Below are 21,999 nucleotides of genomic sequence, written 5' to 3' on the forward strand. Positions count from 1 at the left end.
GCTATTATTTTCTATATATTTCACGTAAGTTTTGATTCTTTGTTTCTTTTTCACTGTCTCCATGTGTGTGGGAGAGAGAGTACTTGTTTACCATTTTAATTCCTTTGTGTTTTTTCCACTATATTTTTGTGTTAGTTTCATAGTGGTTGCTCTAGGGATTACAATAGTCATCTTAACTTAATCTCAATCTACTTGAGTGTGATGCTAATTTAATTCCAGTAAAATATTGAAACTTTCTTTGATTCTAGCTCCATTACCACATCCCTCCATCATGCTAGTATCATAAAATATGTATCATCTATATATGCTACAACCCTAACAATACAGCATTGTAATTATGTTTAATTCAGTTTTATGTCTTCTTAAGAGTTTAGAGAAGAGAAAAATGTATATATGTATATAGTTTTTTATAGTTACTCATATTTTTTACATTTTCCAGTGCTCTTAATTTCTTTGTGTGGCTTTGAGTCATTGTCTAGTATCATTTCCTTTTACCTAAAAGACTTCCTTTAGTATTTCCTGTAAGGCAGATCTGCTAGCAACCAATTCATTGCTATGGATAGCAGCAAATAGTCTTTTTTAGGTTTATAACATGTGTATATAGCCCTTAATAATGTATTGTTTAGTCTTGCCTATTTTTGTACTTCCTGAGTCTTTTTTGTCAATATTTTAAACATTTTGAGTAGTTAATACATTTACATGGTCTACATATAAAAGCAAATTTAAAAAGGACAGATTGAAAAGGTATACCTCACCCCCAACTCTCCATTTCTCCTTAACATTGTAGTAACCACTTTTCTTAGATGTTTGTCATTTCAGTGTTTCTTTATATAAATAAAAGCGAATACAAATATATGTGCTAATTTCCACCTTTTCTCTGACAAAAGGTAGTATACCATGCATTCTGTACCGCACCTTATGTTTTTCATTGAATTTGTCCTAGAGATTTTGGCATATTAGTACGAAGAGGTATTCTTCATTCTTTTCTTTCATAGCTGAATGGTATTCTATTGTGTGGATATACCATAATTTAGTCCTTTGTTGGTGGGCCCTAGGGTTGTTTCTTACAGTAATCAAACAATACTGTAGCAGGAAACCTTGAGCATCTTATGTATGTGCGGGTGTATTTGTAGAATAGATTCCTGGGAGTGGGACTGTTAGATTAAAAGGTATATGCATTTGCAATTTTAGATGACATTGCCAGATTCTTCTCACTAGAAGTTGTATCATTTTTTACTTCCTCCACAATATATGAAAGTGCTTATTTCCCCATCTTCTTGCCAACAGGGTGTGTTATCAAACTTCCGGATTTTGTTTTTCTTTTCTTGAGACAGAGTATCAATCTGTCGCCCAGGCTGGAGTGCACTGGTGTGATCTCGGCTCACTGCAGCGTCTGCCTCCCAGGTTCAAGCAATTCTCCTGCCTCAGGCTCCTGAGTAGCTGGGATTACAGGTGCCCACCACCATGCCTGGCTAATTTTTGTGGTTTTAGTAGAGATAGGAGTTTCTCCATGTTGGCCAGGCTGGTCTCAAACTCCTGACCTCAAGTGATCCACCCGCCTCAGCCTCCCAAAGTGCTGGAATTACAGGCATGAGCCACCACACCCAGCCCTCAGGCATGAGCCACCACACCCAGCCCTCAGCGTCATTTTAATTTGCATTTCTCTTATAAGTAATGATGAATATCTTCTTAAAAGTTTAAGGGCCATTTGTATTTTTTTTCTGTGAATTGCCTACTTATATTCTTTGTCTATTTCCACCCCTGCTCCCATGGGCTTATCTTTTTTCTTGAGTCCTAGGAGTTTTTTGTATATTACAGAGATTAGCCCTTTATCTGTGATGAATTGCAAATGTTTTTTCAGTTTTTCCTTTTTTGCTTTGCTTATGTATTTCCTCCTTCTTAGAAGTTTGTTGTAATTATCAAGTGGTCAGAATCTTCAGTTTTTTTATTTTTAATTTTTTATTAAATTTTTATTTTTTAGAGATAAGGTCTCCGTCATCCAGGCTGGATTGCAGTGGTATAATCGTAGCTCACTGCAATCTGAAACTCCTGGGCCCAAGCAGTCCTCCTGCTCCAGCCTCAAAAATAGCTAGAACTACAGTTGCACACCACCACTCCTGGCTAATTTTTATTTTATTTTAATTTTTTTTATTTTTTATATGGGGAATGGCTATGTTGCCCAGGCTGCCCTCAAACTCCTGGCCTCAAGTGATCCTCCTACCTTGGCCTCCCAAAGTGCTGGGATTACAGGCATGAGCCACTATACCTGGCCCATTTTTTTTTTTTTAAGATGCCTGGACTTTATCATTAGAAAGATATTCCCCACCAAATGGCCACCAAATTGTCCCAACACCAGTGACTAAAATGTCCATATTGACCCCACTGATTTGAGATGCCTTCTCTTTCATCCACTGACTTTCTATATATATTTCTGGACTTTCTGTTCTGGTCCATTGGTATTTCTGTATTCATGAATTAATACCACAGTACCAATTGTTATGGACCTTAGAGCATATTTTAAAATCTGGTAGGGCTAGTGGCTTCTCATTGCTTTTTTTTCCCCCTGAGTTTTCCTGGTTCTTCTTGTTTGTTTAGTTTTGTGTATGACTCTAAAATTAATTTGCCTATTTTCTGTCCAAATGCCTATTGGTATTTTTATTGGATAGCATTGGATTTATGAGTCGAAGTGGGAGAATCATTTTTATGATGTTGACTCTTCCTATTCAAAGACCTCCTGTGACTTTCCATTGATTAAAACCTTTTGTGTTCTTCTGGAGTGTTTTTGAGTTTTCCACTTAAGTTTTGTACATTTCTTAAGTTTATTCCTGGATATTTTATATTTTTTATACTATTATAAACAAGGTCTTCTCATCCATTATATATATATATCTTCTCATCCATTATATATATATATATTTATTATTATTATTATTATTATTATTTGACAGTCTCGCTCTGTCGCCCAGGCTGAAGTGCAGTGGTGTGATCTGGGCTCACTGCAGCCTTGACCCCCTGGGCTCAAGCAGTCCTCCCACCTCAGTCTCCTGAGTAGCTGAGACTATAGGCATGTACCACTCTGTCCAGCTAATTTTGTTCATTCTTTGAGGAGACCACGTCTCACTTTGTTTCCCAGGGTGCTCTTGAACTTTTGAGCTCTGGTGATCCTCCTGCCTTGGCCTCCCAAAGTGCTGGGATTACAGGCATGAGCCACCACATCCAGCTTCATCCATTATGTCTTTAACCTCTATTGTTGTTCTGGATTTCCTTTATTTTCTTTTTTAAAAAAGATTGTGCTTAGCCCCATTTTTTTTCATTTTTTTTACCCTCATTTTCATAGCCCGGGATATTTTCTGAAATTTTTCAAGTGATTCTTACTATATTTCTGTCTTGCAATGAATTATCTTGAAAATTAATATGAGAAATCAACATTGTGAAGATTGATTAGGATTTCTAGTGTAAATATTGGATGTAATGGTGAGTTTATCATAAGTCCTTAAAGGGTATGAAGGCTGAACCCCAGAGTTTATTTTGACATTGGTTTAGTGGAGGCAGGCTGAGCATGAACCAGAACTTGAAGCCCTGAAAGTTAACTGATTAGCTACTGAATAACTATTTTAGCTAAATGTTGAATGGCAAGGATTAAAAATAAGTATTTATCCAAACCAAAATATCACCAACTTAGAATGAACCTCTGAGTTAAATAAATCTGAAATTTTATTCAGAAATATATTATTATTGCAAATTTTATTAAAAATTTCAGGAATCATCTTTTTAAAGTTTGACATTGAAGGCAAGAGATAATTTCTTTTCTTTCTTTCCTTTTTCTTTTCTTTCTCCTTTTTTTTTTTTTTACGGAGTCTCACTCTGTCACCCAGGCTGGAGTGCAGTAGCGTGATCTTGGCTCACTGCAACCTCTGCCTCCCTGGTTCAAGGCTACTGCCTCAGCCTCCCGAGTAGCTGGGATTATAGGCGCCCACCACCATGCCCAGCTAATTTTGTATTTTTAGTAGAGATGGAATTTTGCTGTGTTGTTCAGGCTAGTCTTGAACTCCTGACCTCAGGTGATCCACCTACCTTGGCCTCCCAAAGTGCTGGGATTACAGGCATGAGCCACCACGCCCAGCCAGCAAGAGATAATTTCTCGGCACCATCAGTTGCTAGATTGCATGTGAGTTCATTAGATTGTATATGTGTCATACCAAAGAGATAACTAGAAATTAAATGCCACTCTAAAAGTTTGTTTTGCAATGTTATAAATGTTAATGCAGCAAACAATTCTACAAAGACTAGAATTATGTTATAATCTAATATCTATTATTGTATCTTGTATTGTTACTTAAATTTTTAGGTGTTTATTGGCTTAACCAAATATATTGTTTTTCCTTAAGTTATTTAACTATTGCACTCTTCATTCATTAATTCACTCAAATATTCACTGGCTGTTTACCTATTTTTAAATGTATTCCCCTTTTAAAGGCCAGGTTTATTGAGGTATAATTTACATACAACAAAATTCTTTTCTTTTAAATATACAGTTCAATGAGTTTTGACACTGCATACACTTGTGTAACCACCACCAAAATCAGGATAATAGAACATTTCTATCCCCCTGGAAATCTGCTTTTGCAGAACATGCCCTTCTCCTACCCTAGCTCTTGGCAACTACTGATCTGTTTTCTTTCTCTATAGTTTTGCCATTTTTAGAATATCATGTATTAGATAACCTTTTGTTTTCTAGCTTCTTTCACTTAGCATAGTGCTTTTGAGATTCATCTGTGATATAATGTGTATCAATAGTTTGTTCCTTTTTTATTGCTGAGTAATATTCCATTGTCTGGATATATCACAGTTTACTTATATATTTGCCATTCATTGAACATTTGGGTTGTTTTCAGTTATGAAGTATTACAAATAAAGCTGCTATGAACATTTGCTTACATGTCTTTGTGTGGGCACGGGTTTTCATTTCTGTTGGAATAAATACCCAAGGTGAGATTCCTTGGTTGCATGGTAAGTGTATGTTTAACTTTAAAAACCTGGCAATCATTTTCAAAATATCTGAACATTTTTCATTTCCATCAGCAATGTATAAGCTTTTCAATTGTTCCACACCTTTACCAACTTTTGTTATTTAGGAATTTTAAATTTTATCCATTCTAGTGTGAAATGGTATCCTATTGTTTTAATTTGCATTTCCCTATTGACTAATAACGTTGAATATCTCTTCTCATGCCTATTTGCCATCCATATATCCTCTTTGAAGTCTCTGTTTGTACTTGTTTGCCCATTTTAAATTTATCTTTTTTTGTCTAATTGAGTTGTGTATTTCATATTTTCTGGATACCAATCCTTTGTCAGATACATGGTATGCAATATTTTCTACCTGTCTATGGCCTGTCTTTTCATTTCCTGAACTGTGTCTTTTGAAGAACAGAAATTTTAAGTTTTTGACAAAGTCCTGTTTATCAGTTATTTTTTCCTTTATGGTTTGTGCTTTTCGTCTTTATCTTAATACATTCTTAATAGGTTAACTATTTTGTATATCAAATTAACAGCTCTCACAGTCATTAATTGGTACTTTATTCTTACAATAATAAAGATAAATATATCTCTCAATAGATTAATACAATTTTTACTCCATCTTACATATAGACTTAATAAATACAAATGGTACACTTTTTATATTACTCAGATTGTTATGCTGGTCACTGTGCCATCGTGCAATAATTGGTCACTAACAGTTAAGGGATACCAAAAATGATATTGCAGGGGATGTTCAGTTACTTCTGAAGATCAGAGATGATTTTTGCCTAAGTCAAGCTTTGGGATATCCCTAATTTATATTGGCTGGTTCTTTGTGTTTGTTTTGGCATTAAGTACAGATTTAAATCTTTCCATAAAGAGACTCAAGCGCAATCATAATTTTTCACAAGACTAAGTCATATGTTGGCTACCCAAGCATTTGCTGACTATTTGTTGTACAGGGACACAGGCCCTACTCACAGGGATGGCTATGGGAACATTATGCAAAGGGAGTTATTAAGAAATTAGCTTTGCGATCCCTCTGGGATATCTTCCTCCTCCTATGGAATCAAGAGAGTGGTTTGGATGAGGCTTGTGGCCTTTAACATTTCATGTGTATAAAGATTACTGTCATCCAGACATTGGAACTTTTAAAATTCCATGACTTTCTTTCACTATACCAGAGTAATTGTGACCCAGCTTCATTTGCTTAAATGCAGTTAAGATTTTGCTGAATTTTTAGTGTTTAAGAGATTGTGTTGGGACGCCAGGTGATGGGAAGAGAAAATAAAAGGTTTCTGCCCCTGAGTTGACACTCTTGAGTGGAACACAACTGTGCACAGTGAGCCAAAGGGTGAGGCAGGCTGTGTGGCTGAGTTTAGGGTATGTGGGGATCAGTTGTAGGAGATAAGACAGGAAACATATTCAGGCAATAGATTGTGGGGGACCTTGATTGCCCTTGTGGGGCCCAAGGCTTCTTTCCATTAAAAAGTGAATTGGCATTCATGAGTGAAGGCTTGGGCTGATTTAGGCCTACCTAGGAGTGACCCTGGCCTCCTATGCTCTATGTCATTGAAAACAGTAAGAGTTAAGATAATTGGGGGATGTTGTGCCTGCCTTGGTTGTCGCATGGAGCTGCCCCTCCACTTGGAAACTGTAGATTGGCATGGGGACATTTGGCATGCCTGAGGGTGGTATAAAAGATTGACAAGAAAAGGGGCTGTGGTTTTCTTCATCAACAAAATCCACAAACAAGGCCGGGCGCAGTGGCTCACGCCTGTAATCCCAGCATTTTGGGAGGCCGAGGCGGGTGGATCACGAGGTCAGGAGATCGAGACCATCCTGGCTAACACAGTGAAACCCCGTCTCTACTAAAAATACAAAAAATGAGCTGGGCATGTGGCAGGCGCCTATAGTCCCAGCTACTCGGGAGTCTGAGGCAGGAGAATGGTATGAACCTGGGAGGCGGAGCTTGCAGTGAGCCAAGATCATGCCACTGCACTCCAGCCTGGGCGACAGAGCAGGCCTCTGTCTCAAAACAAACAAACAAAATCCACAAACATCTTGCCCATCATCTGTGGCAATCATATGTGACCTGTGTGGATGAGGGGCAGAAGTAACTGTAGACTTGGGTAGCTGCCATGCCTCCCATTGAGATGAAGCTGCAGTCCCTGATGGGTTTCCTCTCCTGTGTCCTAATATAAAGGTAAGTAAATATTGTATTAAATGGAAACCAGTGTGTGTCTTGGGACTCTGGTTGCCGCTTTGATCTCATCACCATAGCTGTGCCACTGCACTGACACCTGAAATGGAAGGTTAGCATTACGAACTGGGCTAACTGGACTTGTTTTGGGGTTGTGGGGGATCTGAATGAGGGTTAGAGCAATGATAAGGTGAGAATAGGGAGGATCATCTGCCTTCAGGACAGGCACTGAGAGTCCTGTCAGCAGTTCTGGCACATGGTCTGGGGAAGAAGGAAGAACAGAACTTCCAGCTATGGCTCTGGTGAGAGGTCTGAATGGGGCCAGGAGCTCTTCTTAGCTGTTTAAACATTTTGAAAGTTTTTATTTTAAATGACAAAATTTAGCAGTGCTTATATATGCCAAGCAGCATTCCAAGCATTTTATTTATTTTTATTACTTTATTTTTGAGACAGGGTCTTGCTCTGTTATCCAGGCTGCAGTGCAGTAGTGTGATCATGGCTCACAGCAGCCCCAACATCCTGGGCTCAAATGATCCTCCCAACTTCGGCCTCCCAAAGTGCTAGGATTACAGGAGTAAGCCATGGCTCCTGGCCCATTCCAGACATTTTATAAATATTAACTCATTTAATTCTTCTAACAACTCAATACCATTTATAGTTTCCTGATGAGAAAATTGAGGCACAGAGAAGTTGAGTGACTTGCCCAGGTCACATAGCTTAGTAAATGGTGAAGCTGAGCTTTAAATCCAGGCAGTCTGCCTCTAGACTCCCTGCTCTGAACCCTTCTGATTCCTATAGCTTCTCTTCCCAATTCTTCCTCATAAGAAATAAGTGGTTTATGGTTTTGCTCCAGTGTTTGGGTTTCTTTGCGGCTGCTCAAGATCAACCAGTTCTTCGGGGAAGCGAACCCCAAGGCTCCACCGCCCAGCCTGACTGACTGCATTGGCACGGTGGACAGCAGGGCAGAATCCATTGACAAGAAGATTTCTCGATTGGATGCTGAGCTAGTAAAGTATAAGGATCAGATCAAGAAGATGAGAGAGGGTCCTGCAAAGAATATGGTTAAGCAGAAAGCAGAAAGCCTTGCAAGTTTTAAAGTAAAAGTGGATGTATGAGCAGCAGCAGGGCAATCTTGAACAACAGCCATTCAACATGTAACAAGCCAATTATACCATCCAGTCATTGAAGGACACCAAGACCACGGTTGATGCTATGAAACTGGGAGTAAAGGAAATGAAGAAGGCATACAAGCAAGTGAAAATCAACCAGATTGAGGATTTACAAATCCACCTAGAGGATATGATGGAAGATGCAAATGAAATCCAAGAAGCACTGAGTCGCAGTTATGGCACCCCGGAACTGGATGAAGATGACCTGCAATTCCGGAAGGTGTTCCCACTGACACAAAAAACAAGGATGAAGTTCTTCTGGTGGATGAATTTGGATTGCCACAGATCCCTGCTTCATAGATCAGCATCATTCAAGTATATCTTTAAAACAAACACATATTATGGGACTAGGAAATATTTATCTTTCCAAATTTACCATAACAGATTTATGTTTCTCCTTTCTTTGAAGGAAAGTTTAATTACATTGCTCTTTGATTTTTTCCATTAAGAGACTCATTGCTTGGGAAATGCTTTTTTTTGTACTAAAATTTGATTCCTTTTTTTCTTATGAAAATTACACTTAGTTTAAAAGTATCTTTGGCTTGTATGACTTGTTTTCATTCATTAGTAATACTTTGAAATAAAACTAAGGAAATGGAATGTTAAAAATCTATGACAGTGTAACTCTGCAGTCTCAAAATGACCTGATAAATTGGTAAGACAAAGATGAGATTATTGGGGCTGTTCATATTATGATTCAGAATCATTTTCTATTGTGGTATTATAGGTTGGTTAAAGTGATGGCCTTTTTGATGGGTTTTATTGTGTCTTGTGAACAAATCATTTATGTGTCCAATATTGGAATGGAATTGCCACTATTGTATCATGAGTGGGTATTTTGATTCTATGGTTCCCTCAGTATTACATCTTGACTTGTAATCAATAATGAATATTTCTTCATATTTAGTGTATAGGACATTTATTTATACTCAATAAATATTTTTCAAAAGGATATAATTTTAATAATATCACTTCAGCTTAAAACCTCTACTGTGGAAACCAAATTTAATAGAATTTTAATGTCATTTCAGCCTATAACTCCACTATAGAAAGCAAATTAACCATTGTGAGGAAAGAGCAAGGGACAATCTGGGCTTGGGCCCTGGGTCTGCCATTTACTAACTACTGAGTAGTCTATTCAACTTCTCTAAACTTCTGTTTCCTTGTTAGTAAAATCATGCTAATCTCATAGAGCTTTTGTGAGGAATAATTGAGGTAATGGTCATAAGTACCTTGTTAACCACAATGGGCTATTCTCATATGTGGGATTGTTAACAATAAAAAAGCAACTGCTTCAAAAAAAAGAGAAGTGGAATTAATCATTTTTAAAATGTCATTGTTTGTTGCTATTGTTGTTGTTTTGAGAGGGTGTCTCACTCTGTTGCCCAGGCTGGAGTGCAGTGGTGTGATCTCAGCTCACTACAACCTCTGCCTCCTGGGTTCAAGCAATTCTCCTGCCTCAGCCTCCCAAGTAACTGGGACTGCAGGCGTGTGCCATCACACCCAGCTATTTTTTTGTACTTTTAGTAGAGCTGAGGTTTCACCATGTTGGCCAGGCTGGCCTTGAACTCCTGACCTGAAGTGATCCACCCGCCTCAGCCTCCCAAAGTGCTGGGATTACAGGCATCAGCCACTGTGCCCGGCCAAAATGTCATTGTTGATGACTGAGTCAGAACACTCACACAGGTTACAGCTGCACAGGGTGACATCACTGGGCAGTTTCCAGGAAGCATGGATTCCTTATGGTGTGTGTGGGTGAATATAGCACCTGCCATTTGGTTTGTACCCCTGTCCTGCATACCAAGGAAGCCCTGTGCTGTGGTTTTAGGGCCTCATATCACATTTGTTGACCTCCCCCTTGCTACTGAGACAGCGCCCTCTCCAAAATTCTTGGGGTTGGAAGGTGTATTTCCCCCTCCTCTTGGCATCGTTGATAGGGTCCATGGCTTTGATGCTCCTGCAGTCTCCTACTTTGCCTTTCCATGGGAGAGTGAGTAAATTTTCTTTGGAAGGAAACCCAGGCAAGTCTGAGCAATGAGTGTGCATTTGGGGCTCTCTGGGATTCAGACATTGCTTTGTGGTGGTGTTTTTGCTTTTGCTTTTTTTTTTCTTTTCTTTTCTTTCTTTCTTTTTTTTTTTGTTGTTTGAAGAAATCTTATTGTCAATTATACCACGGGCTGCCCCACCCAGGCACATTAGTCATGGCAAAGGAAGCAAATCATTCCTTTTTGAAGATGAGCCTTATATTACATGAATCATTATATTAATCCTTACATGAAGTCCATCTGTTATGTGTGGTGGTGATTGTATTTTGTCCATATTTCCTTTGCTGGGTGGGGAGATCAACTGTAGCTTTTTCATCATGATTTTCATTTCTTGCTACAAAGTAGTGATTTGGTTTCTAGGTTGGTATTGTAAGGAGCCTAATGCTTTGTCACAGTACTCCAGCTCCTCACACTGCTGGCTGAACAGAGGCTGCTAAAATAGGTTCATCAAGTTGTTTTTTTCATCGTCATGTTTTGTACCAAATGAAGCGTGACACATCCCACTCTGTGACAGAAGCTGTGAGTGACAATTGGTTCTGTGTGGTGGCCTAAAATTACAGAACGTTACCTGCTGCTTACTAAGGAAGAATCTTCTGGAGGTTTTCCCTGTACCTCTGCTTGGAGCCCACAATAGAACTTGTGTATGGCATCTAATAAATTGCAATCCCAGTGTGAAAATGACCTGCAGGCACAGAGAAGAAATAACTTAGTCACATAAAGTTTTGGAGTTCTCAAATCACTCATCTAATGTTATTTTTAAACATCCATCTCTCATTTGGTTACTTTCTTTAATAGTCCAATTCTTTATGTGTAATACAGAAATCGAATATCATAAATGGGCTTGATAAAAGTCATTCTCTGCCTCATGGAATTTTAGTTTTTACAAATAACCTTAGAATAATTCAGGTAACTAAGGTATTTGGAGCAACAGTGCTTACTTGTACATGAAGAACTCTCTATCACTCTCTATTCTCCATTTTTCTGCAAGTAACTCAGTTAGCTAGATTAACAAACATTGTCACAGAAACAAAGTCTTTTTTAAAAAAGCTATGGATCCTTGTGTTTATATTTTCAAAAAGCCATAAACAGGCATTTATCCCTTATTAAGAGGACTTAAACAGGTGTTTACACATTAAGACAGTGATGATTTTAAAACATAATAAAACTCTAAGTTAAGGCTTTTGTTTTGAAACCCACATTCATAGCTACTTATATGTGGAACACCTTTGCATTTGGGGGCAACATGCTGTTAAGGCTGTTGACCCTAGTACTCACTGCTCGCCACTACACACACAGGCACACACACACACAGGCACACACACACACACACACACACACACACCCCAGAGAGAAAGAGTGGTTTTTTAGAGCCCAGGACCATCAAAATGGATTTTTAACTTATCAAGCCTTGAACTAGAATAGGAAACTCACGTTTGTTCTAGTGTCTATGTGTTTAATAGTTCATACCATGAAGTTATATGTTGATTGCAGATGTGGGAAGCAAAATGGAAAAAAAAATACATCTTGCTAGCAAACATCGCCGACTGCCTTCACTAACTGCACTTAGCACAATACGTAATCATCTTTTCTCTTTGTTTACTTATTTATGGTCTACCCCTCCCTACCTGCTCTAGACTGAAGTTGAAAAAGGCAAGGCCTTTGCTTGTATTCCTCGAGATTGCTCAAATATTGTTTGCAAGAGAGTCCCCATAGCCTTTGGTGGGTTGATAGCTCTGATAGGGAGGGTATTTTGTCAACCCTGGGCCTTCACTTTGGAAGCCGTGCTGTGTTGTGATTAATTCTAATAAACCCATGCAGCATCTGAAGATAACCCCACAGGAAATTGAATTTTGAAGCAAATGTGTTTATTTCTTGGAAGCTTAATAGATAGATTGGAAGAACAGAAAAAAAAAAGAATATTTTGCTTCTAGCTTTGGAAGCCAGAGAAACCACAGGCTGAGGAGCATGCCCTTGTCCCTCAGACTCCTATTAGCTTGCAGCTCTAATTTCTATCCAGGGTAATATGACCTAGGGGAACTGTTTGCATCTTTGAAAATTCCACTCTTCTACTGGCTTATAACAATAGAACAGTGCAAATGTATCTTGTGTGTTCTCTACCATTGTGGATAAGTACTAATGAAGTCTGTTTCTGGCAATTCTCATTAAGTGATTTAATTTTAGAAGTGGAAAGAACCATACCTATTGGAACACTTGAATTTCAGCAGACTATTATATTAAACTTTATTAAGAATAAGAATTATCCCCTGGAATTTTATAAGATCACCTGAAATCAAATTGTATTTTCAAAAATGACCGTAAAGATAATTGCAGTCAGATTAATATAGTTATATGTATAAGGACCAGAGGTGATCCTTTTGTGGGCATGCTGATTTGAAGTCCTTTGTTCAGCCTGTTTGTTCTTAAGTTTGGATTTTGTTGTACTGGAAGACCTCACCGTTAACATCCACTCATGTGATCCTTTATCACTTTTTTGAGAGGTTTTATTCTGGAAATTCAGGATATAGTCTTGGCAGTCTAAAAACGTAGGTGATTTTGCTTTGCTATATCATCTCAGTGATCCTCGGGGGTTATTTGGATGATCAGTTCCATCAACTAGGGTCCCCTTCTTTTCTCTTCTCTGCCACGGCTGTGAGAGAGGTCTTGGAGGATGATAATGCCAGGTAGAGGAGGATACAAGGTGTATGTGGGGAATTCTGAGGAGTTGAATATGAATGTTTATGTGTACGGGCAGATGGCAGTGGGAAGCGAAATTGGCAGATGCCAGTGCTTTGTGGGCCTTGAATGCCATGTTAAGGAGCTTGGATTTTTTTTCCCCATGGATGATGAAGCTGCTCAATAATTTTAAGCAGGGCCATGGCATGATTAGCCTCATTTGTGATTCAGAGAAATTAGTCTGGTGGCTGATGGAGAAGGAATGATTGGGGAATCAGGGGAGAAGCAGGGGGGATAGTTAAAGAAACGATTGCAGAAAATCCAGTCAGGGAGCTTGAACCAGAGTAATGATAATAAGGAGAAGAGGAGGTGACCAGGAAAATGCTTGAGAAGTAGAGTTGGCAGGAGTGGGAAAGGACAAGATGTGGGAGTGATGAGGTGCTACCCAGTGGCACTAAATTTTTGTGCTTGAATCAAATAATTGCTCAAGTCTTAGAACCAGAGTTGCTTTCTGTGGAAAATCTTGTCTGTGATTATAGAACTTCTCTTCAGCAGACAAGAATATGCAAGTCAAGATCTTTGATTTCTTTTTCTTAACAAGTATCATTACAACCAATATACCTGGAAGCTGTAGCCTATAGATCTTTTACATTACCAGCTATTGAGGTCCTCAGTAATGACCTTAATCATGTTTGTTGTTCATCTTGTTCTTGTCAGAAGGCTGGCTGAAAATTTTGGTATTTGAGAGAGGAATATTCTTAAGTAATATATTACTAGTTTCTCAAAAAATAATTTAAGTCAAAACATCAGGAAATGAAAGATTAGACCATGTTATTTTGCCCTTCAGCCTTTCACTCCTGGAATTGCCCTTATCGAGCCAAACTAACTTTATGTCTTTAGTTTTCCCTTAGAGCTACTCATATATGGAGTGCCTTCACATTTAGGAGAAAAATGTTATTAAGGCTATTGACCTTCGTGGCCCCCTCCCCTAATTTCCACAAAACCCTGAGATAGTTTCTTCTTAGAGCACAAGACCAACAAAATATTTTTTTGAGTTATCGAACCTTGAGCTAGAGTAGGAAACCTATGTTTGTTCTAGTGTTTTCCATTTTGTTCTTGTCAGCAAGAAGCACAGAGTTTTAAGCTTATTTTCTATGGTTTTCCTCAAACAACTTTTAAAATTATTATTTTTATTTATTGTGCTCTTTATTTTATTTATTATGCTCATATATTAATTGGATTTGTGTTTTTAGTTTAACCCATTTTAGTCACTTGGATAAATATTTTTTACTATACTTTAAGTTCTAGGGTACATGTGCACAACATACAGGTTTGTTACATATGTATACATGTGCCATGTTGGTGTGCTGCACCCATTAACTCGTCGTTTACATTAGGTATATCTCCTAATGCTATCCCTCTCCCCTACCCCCCACCCCGTGACAGGCCCCAGCGTGTGATGTTCCCCACCCTGTGTCCAAGTGTTCCCATTGTTCAGTTCCCACCTATGAGTGAGAACATGCGGTGTTTGGTTTTCTGTCCTTTGATAGTTTGCTCAGAATGATGGTTTCCAGCTGCATCCATGTCCCTACAAAGGATATGAACTCATCCTCTTTTATGGCTGCATAGTATTCCATGGTGTATATGTGCCACATTTTCTTAATCCAATCTATCATTGATGGACATTTGGGTTGGTTCCAAGTCTTTGCTATTGTGAATAGTGCCACAATAAACATACGTGTGCATGTGTCTTTATAGCAGCATGATTTATAATCCTTTGGGTATATACCCAGTAGTGGGATGGCTGGGTCATATGGTACATCTAGATCTAGATCCTTGAGGAATCGCCATACTGTTTTCCATAATGGTTGAACTAGTTTACAATCCCACCAACAGTGTAAAAGTGTTCCTGTTTCTCCACATCCTCTCCAGCACCTGTTGTTTCCTGACTTTTTAATGATCACCATTCTAACTGATGTGAGATGGTATCTCATTGTGGTTTTGATTTGCATTTTTCTGATGGCCAGTGATGATGAGCATTTCTTCATGTGTCTGTTGGCTGCATCCATGTCTTCTTTTGAGAAGTGTCTGTTCATATCCTTTGCCCACTTTTTGATGGGGTTATTTGATTTTTTCTTGTAAATTTGTTTGAGTTCTTTGTAGATTCTGGATATTAGCCCTTTGTCAGATGGGTAGATTGTAAAAATTTTCTCCCATTCTGTAGGTTGCCTGTTCACTCTGATAGTAGTTTCTTTTGCTGTGCAGAAGGTCTTTAGTTTAATTAGATCCCATTTGTCAATGTTGGCTTTTGTTGCCATTGCTTTTGGTGTTTTAGTCATGAATTCCTTGCCCATGCCTATGTCCTGAATGGTATTGCCTAGGTTTTCTTCTAAGGTTTTTATGGTTTTAGGTCTAACATTTAAGTCTTTAATCCATTTTGAATTAATTTTGTATAAGGTGTAAGGAAGGGATGCAGTTTCAACTTTCTACATATGGCTAGCCAGTTTTCCCAGCACCATTTATTAAATAGGGAATCCTATTTAATAATTTAATAATTTGCTTGATGAATGAATCTTTTTCAACAAATTTATCTTCTAGTTTGCCAGTTCTCTCTTTACTGTGTCTAGTCTGCTGTTGAACTTGAAAATGAAATAAAAATGCTAAGGTCATGTTTTTCTTTTCCAGAATTTCTATTGGTTCTTTCTAAACTCACAATCCTCTACTCCTCACTACACTCCTTAATCCTTCCCCTCCCTTATATTTAGCCACAGCACCTACCATATTGTAACATCCCATGTAATTTACTTATTTTGTTTCTTATGTTTCTTTCTTATTAGAAATACAACAAAGTTCCAGGAGAGCAGGAATTTCTATTTGTTTCGTTCACTGACATGTATCTCTAAACACTAGAACGGTGCCTGGGACATAGTAGGATCTCAAAAAATATTTGTTGAGGATCTCAAAAAATATATGTGTTATCTATAAGTATGGAGGCAGTAGTGAAACCTGCCAAATTAGATTGGAGTGGAGATGGGGTGCTTGTAGAGTTCAGTAGGAAATAAAATTTGAGGAGGGGCTTTGTTATGGCCAGATTATATAGAGCATCCTGTGTTGAGGGAAGGTTTGGGGCTTCAACATAGTAGGCACATATATTATTTACAAAGCTGAGCCAAATATCCGTAATTTACTTGTCATCTGGGAGACATTAGGAAATAGCAGAAAGAACTCTGGCTTTGGAATTGGAAGTATGCAAGTTGAAATCCTACTTCTACAGTTTACCAGCTGTGTGGTCTTAGGCAAGTTACTTACTCTTGAAGATCCAGTTTTTTTTTTTTAACTGTAAAGTGGTGTTAATAATCCCTACCTGATAAAGTTGTGGTGAAAATTAAGAGGTAATATTGTAAGTAAAACCCCTAGTACAAAGTGGGTGCCCAATAAGTAGTTCTTAGACTACACTGGCTGATTTAAAACTATTAGCATACTAAAATGTACTTTTTCTGTTTGGGGCACATTACTTAGGAAGAAGCAGAAAACATTGGGTGTAGTATATTGAGGCAGAGTATTGTAACTGTGGTTTAGGAAAAATAACTACCAACTATGAGTAAAAATGAAAAGGAAGATACTATATTTGGGTGTTTTACAGTCATGAAAAAAACCCCACAGAAATAACTAGTATCTTTTCACTTCTCGAAAACGTTTTGAAACCTCGAGTTAATTAAGAGGGGAGAGGAAAATCCCCTAATCATACTAGAGTCACTAATAGTGTGGTCTCTGAAAGTACCAAACCATAGGAAAGTCACCAGGCTCTGGAGGAGATCAGCTTTCCTGGAGTGGTCAGGTCCTCATGGATACTCTCTTCTGGGCAGAACCTACATGTTGACATGAACCTGGGGCACTAACTTGACCCTCTGCAGAAAAAACGTTTAATGTTAAGTCCTCTGCTTGCTAAAGGTCAACCAGGAATAATTCTCCTGGAGAAGCCTTGTACATTTTTTTTTTTTTCTTTTTTAGATGGAGTTTCACTCTTGTTGCCCAGGCTGAAGTGCAATGGTGCGATCTTGGCTCACTGCAACCTCCGCCTCCCGGGTTTGAGCGATTCTCCTGCCTCAGCCTCCTGAGTAGCTGGGATTACAGGCATGCGCCACCATGCACGGCTAATTTTGTATTTTTAGTAGAGATGGGGTTTCTCCATGTTGGTCAGGCTGGTCCTGAGCTCCCCACCTCAGGTGATCCGCCTGCCTCAGTCTCCCAAAGTGTTGGGATTATAGGTGTGAGCCATTGTGCCCAGCCTGCCTTGTGCATTTTCTATATAACTGGTTGTTAAAGATGTAATCCTTTTTTTGCTAATTGACTGATGGATAAGGGGCCATCTGACAGACTTTGTCTGAGAATTTAGGATTAAGCAAACATTTATTTCTCTTAACTGGTTATTCCTTCTTATAAGATGATGAGATTAAATAGCACACAATACTTCCTTTTTGTTTCAGTTATCAAGAAACTCAGAGCACCATGTAATGCTTGATTACAATAACAGAAAGTCTAGGAGGACTGTAAATTTACTTCCTCCTTGTATACTATAGTTCAGTACTGTCAGTTTCTATTTTAAGCAGCTTGCTGTAGAGCACCTTAAAGGCTTTACAAAATAACCTGAGTGTACCTAATTTGGCATTTGACTAATTTAACATTTCCCCAGATGTGACTCAAACATTTTGTAAATGTAGTGAATTTAAAAGACCCAGGTGTCTAGCAGTAGGGGCATGGTTTAATAAACTGTGGCATATTAATACACCACATTTAGAATTTTTATCTTCAGTTCTAAGGCAAATCTGTCACTGAGCCCTTATACGAGACTCAGTGCACAATGTATAACTGAACAGCACTGAACATGAATGAATTTATATGTTTCAACGAGAGTAACTGATATGGTTTGGATATTATTTGTCCCCTCCAAATCTCATGTTGAAATGTGACCTCTCATGTTGGAGGTGGGGCCTGGTTGGAGGTGTTTTGATTAATGGGGTGGATCCCTCATAAATGACTTGGTGCCATCCCTGCCAGTAACGAGTGAGCTCTTGATCTGTTAATTCAGGTTGTTCAGGTGGGATCTGATTGTTTAAAGAACCTGGCATCTCCCCCTCTCTCACTTGCTCCCTCTCTTCATGTGACATGCTGGTTCCCCTTCGCCTTCCACCATGGTTATAAGCAGGCTGAGGCCCTCCTCAGAGACAGATGTGGACACTGTGCTTCCTGTACAGCCTGCCGAACTATGAGCCAAATAAACCTCTTTTCTTTATAAATTAACCAGTCTCAGGTATTTGTTTATAGAAATGCAAATAGACTAACACAGTAACCTGCAAAAAATATAACATGGAGTTAAGAAAAGGGAGATGCAGCAAAATACGTTCAGTTAATACAACAGAAAATGCTGCTTGTCCCCCAGCATCTGCTTTCCATTTTTTCCCTCATAATAGAATTTTAGAAGGTTCAATGACCTCCCAGAAAGAAGACTTTATTTTCTTGCCTCTCTTGCAGCCAGATGTGATCATGTGACCAAGTACTTGGCCAATAGGATGTCAGTGGAAGTGTGTGTGTGTGTGTGTGTGTGTGTGTGTGTGTGTGTGTGTGTGTAATTTAGAGGCTGTGCCGTTCAAGGGCGTGCCTTCCCTGGCTCTTTTCTGATTTACCTTTGCCTGACACATGGGCCTGATGGTGAGGGCAACACCCTCTTGGTGGTAGAGCAGGAAGATGAGGGAGGGGTAGTGAGGGAGGAGTAGGGAGCCACCAGTTCATCCGAGGAATACTTATGCTCTGACTCTTCTGTGAAGGAAAGAGAAACTTGTCTAAGCCACCATTATTTTGGTCTTTGTTCCAGCAGCTACACCTGCTTTCTAATTCTATATGATACTATTTATGTAAGTTAAAATGAGCAAAAGAATATTTATTATGTATCTGCGGACATTTATATTTAGTAAACCTGGACTGGATACAGACCAAAATGAATGACAGTTGCCTCAGAGGTAGAAGGGAAGGAATGGGACCAGGGAAGGAGGGAATACAGACTACTTCCTCTCTTTACATTAAGCCACAAGGGATTCTCTCTTTTCTGTGTGTCATGCTCAGTCGATTAGGTCAGAGTAGGACAGTCAATTCAATGATGAAGAATCTGTGTGTTTGTGATTTTTGTGATTGCTTTATGCCGGGCGGCTTTCTGTTGGCTTTTACCAGTGACTTTTACCCCATATGAAGTGATTGGATTAAGAGAAAATAGTGGCTCACCCTTAAAACAAATGTGGAGGACAGAGCCATGGCTGTCGTAACAGGAGCGAGCTATGAAATAGACCTGGGAAGACAGATGCTGTTGCAGTTTGATGGTAAGGCCCGTGGCACAGGTGTTGCTGGCAGGCAACAAGAGGCCCCACAGGGGCATTCTCCATTTGCCCAGACTGTAGACAATGCCATTGCTGGCTCAAAAGCTGAAATTGTCAACAGCCTGGGTGACTGTCTTTTGGGGTCAGGCTCACGTTAATCAGGCTCAGAGAGTCTGAGGCTAAACCAGAGTGCCAATCGATTAATTTATGATAAGAGATTTGGCTGTTGCAGAGCAGAATGTGTGTTCAGGCTGAGCAGAGCATCTTTTTCTGAGTAGGCAAGTAGCAGGGGACCCCAGGTTGTCATCAGAAAGTTACTTAGAAAGGACAGAGGAAGAACAGAGGCAATTGGTTATGATATGCTCATAGATAGACTGGAAAAGGCTGATGGGTCCATCTCCTTGCTGTAATAGCCTTGACTCCACCTCTCCCCACTACCAGCCCAAGCCAGCCACTGTATCCTTTCCTTTATCAGTGGTTACATGGATGATCTCATCATCTGACTTTTGGAGTCAGCCTTTCTTCTCTTTTTTTTTTTCCACAGTATTTTTTTCAAACTAGGTTCCACAGAATGGACTGGGTTTTCCCTAAACGAATCTCAGGTGCATTCCAGGTGAGTCACATTGCAGTTTGGGGATTCCCAGGCTCTTAAGGGCATACAAACAGCTTATCTGGTTTACTCCCTCAATTTGCCAATCACATCCAACATATGACAATTTTGCTGGCTAACTCTGAGGAAACCTTCATTCTCTTACCTCTGAATCTATGGGGGCCCTCTCTGTCCACTTCCCTATTCCAGGTACATTCTATGATGCATTTAGTTGTGTTTCTGAATGCGGTTCTTCTTGTCACATGGCAGTCCTTCTGTCTTCCCGCTTATCCCTGCTTTCACTCTGTTTACCTAAATGTGGCAGTGCCTAAGGGGCAGTCCTTGCTCACATAACTTTGGCTCTCTGACCTGTGGCTTTAGAGATCATTTGTGCATAGCTAGCTTCCAGGTCTTTATATTCAGTCCTGAATATATTCTTACAATACAGTCCTAAAAGTCACTCCTTTTATAAGTAGTTGTTGGACAGGATAATACATATGATAGTACAAAACTCAAAAGTTAGAAGGCAAACTGAAAAATCGGCCTCCCTTTCTCCCTGGAGATAAATGTATTCCATTGTCTTCTCTGGAGACAAATGTGCTCATCAGTTAAGCCATTTCTACCCGAACGTGCCATGCTGTATTTAAAATCAGCGTACGTGATAACATAGTTATCACTGTTGCTCTAGAGTGCCATCAGCACCCACTTGGATGTTGAGGTGCCCTCCCTTCTCACGTTGCCTAATGGTTCCCCTGAGAACCTTGAGCACCCCACTGCTATAGTATAAACTAAAAGGATGGTTGCTGGAATTTCCTTACAATGCTTTTTGGCTTTTGTACAGTTCACTTTCAGTTAGTTATGAACTCTCAGAGGATAGCAATTGTGTGCTGTTTCTGGCATATCCCCTTTAGTGCTTTACTCAGTCTTATACATAGAGTAGGGTTTTTTTGTTTGTTTGTTAGTTTAGGTAACATTTTTTGAACTTTTTTTGTTAGTTTAGGTAATGGGTGTAGGCATTTGTTTTTAAAAACATCAAAAAAAGTAACTGCTGGCAGAAAATGTAATGACAAGAAGATGAGCAGCTGCCTTTTGTATTATGATAGCTTAGTACCTTTACATTTTTTTTTCTGAACTTATTTTTAGTTTTGAGAACAGAGTCTCACTGTCACCCATGCTGGAGTGCAGTGGTGTGATCTCGGCTCACCTTGACCTCCTGGGTTCAAGCAATCCTCCCACTTCAGCCTCCTGAGTAGCTGGGACCACAGGTGCCCACCACCACGGCAGGCTAATTTTTGTATTTTTTACAGAGACAAAGTTCCATTTTGTTGCCCACGCTGGTCTCAAACTCCTGGGCTCAAGTGATCCTCCTGCCTTAGCCTCCTGAGTAGCTGGGATGACAGGCATGTGTCTCCACGAGTTTAGTGCCTTTTTCAGTGGAACTTCTTTCCTTGTTCTCTGATAGTGTACCACTGTCCTACCTCAGCATGTCCCATGACACTGCCTGAGCTCTTTTCCTCCTTAGCACTTACAACATACTATTTAATGCATTTATCTTAGTTTTAAACATCTTTCCCCCTACTAGAATGTAAGCCCTATGAAGGGAAGGCAGGATTTTTGTCCTTGTTGTTGACTCTTACATTCCCAGAGCCTAGCATATGGTAAGCTGCTCAACAAATATTTGTTGAATGTATAACCTGGTGAGATACCAATTATGTTGTCATTGAATTGATTACCATCAACAATCCTAGATTTCTCTTTGATCTGTCCCCCACTGATAGTTGGTATCAGTGCTTTGAGACCAGGAAGACATTTTTCGTTTCTCTGCAAACAAAACCTGTAGTTTGAGGCTGAGTGACTTAGAGGCATGTGGAAGGAAGAAAGAACATAATCAGTGGTGCTAGAACACAACGCCTTGGGCTCTGCTGTCAGT

At 39.3% G+C, this 21,999-nt stretch overlaps 1 protein-coding gene and 1 pseudogene across 7 annotated transcripts in view; both read left to right on the top strand.

Annotated features, from left to right (window-relative positions):
• SLC9A7 (solute carrier family 9 member A7) overlaps nucleotides 1–21,999 on the top strand; it is a 147,241-nt gene that overhangs the window by 24,652 nt on the left and 100,590 nt on the right. The window lies entirely within an intron of this gene.
• LOC111536397 lies at nucleotides 8,066–8,702 on the top strand (annotated as a pseudogene). The gene has a single exon (XR_002729721.2). The product of XR_002729721.2 is annotated as a charged multivesicular body protein 5 pseudogene (transcript).

The sequence above is a fragment of the Piliocolobus tephrosceles genome, chromosome 12 (assembly GCF_002776525.5).
Source record: "Piliocolobus tephrosceles isolate RC106 chromosome 12, ASM277652v3, whole genome shotgun sequence".
NCBI classification, from domain to species: Eukaryota; Metazoa; Chordata; class Mammalia; order Primates; family Cercopithecidae; genus Piliocolobus; species Piliocolobus tephrosceles.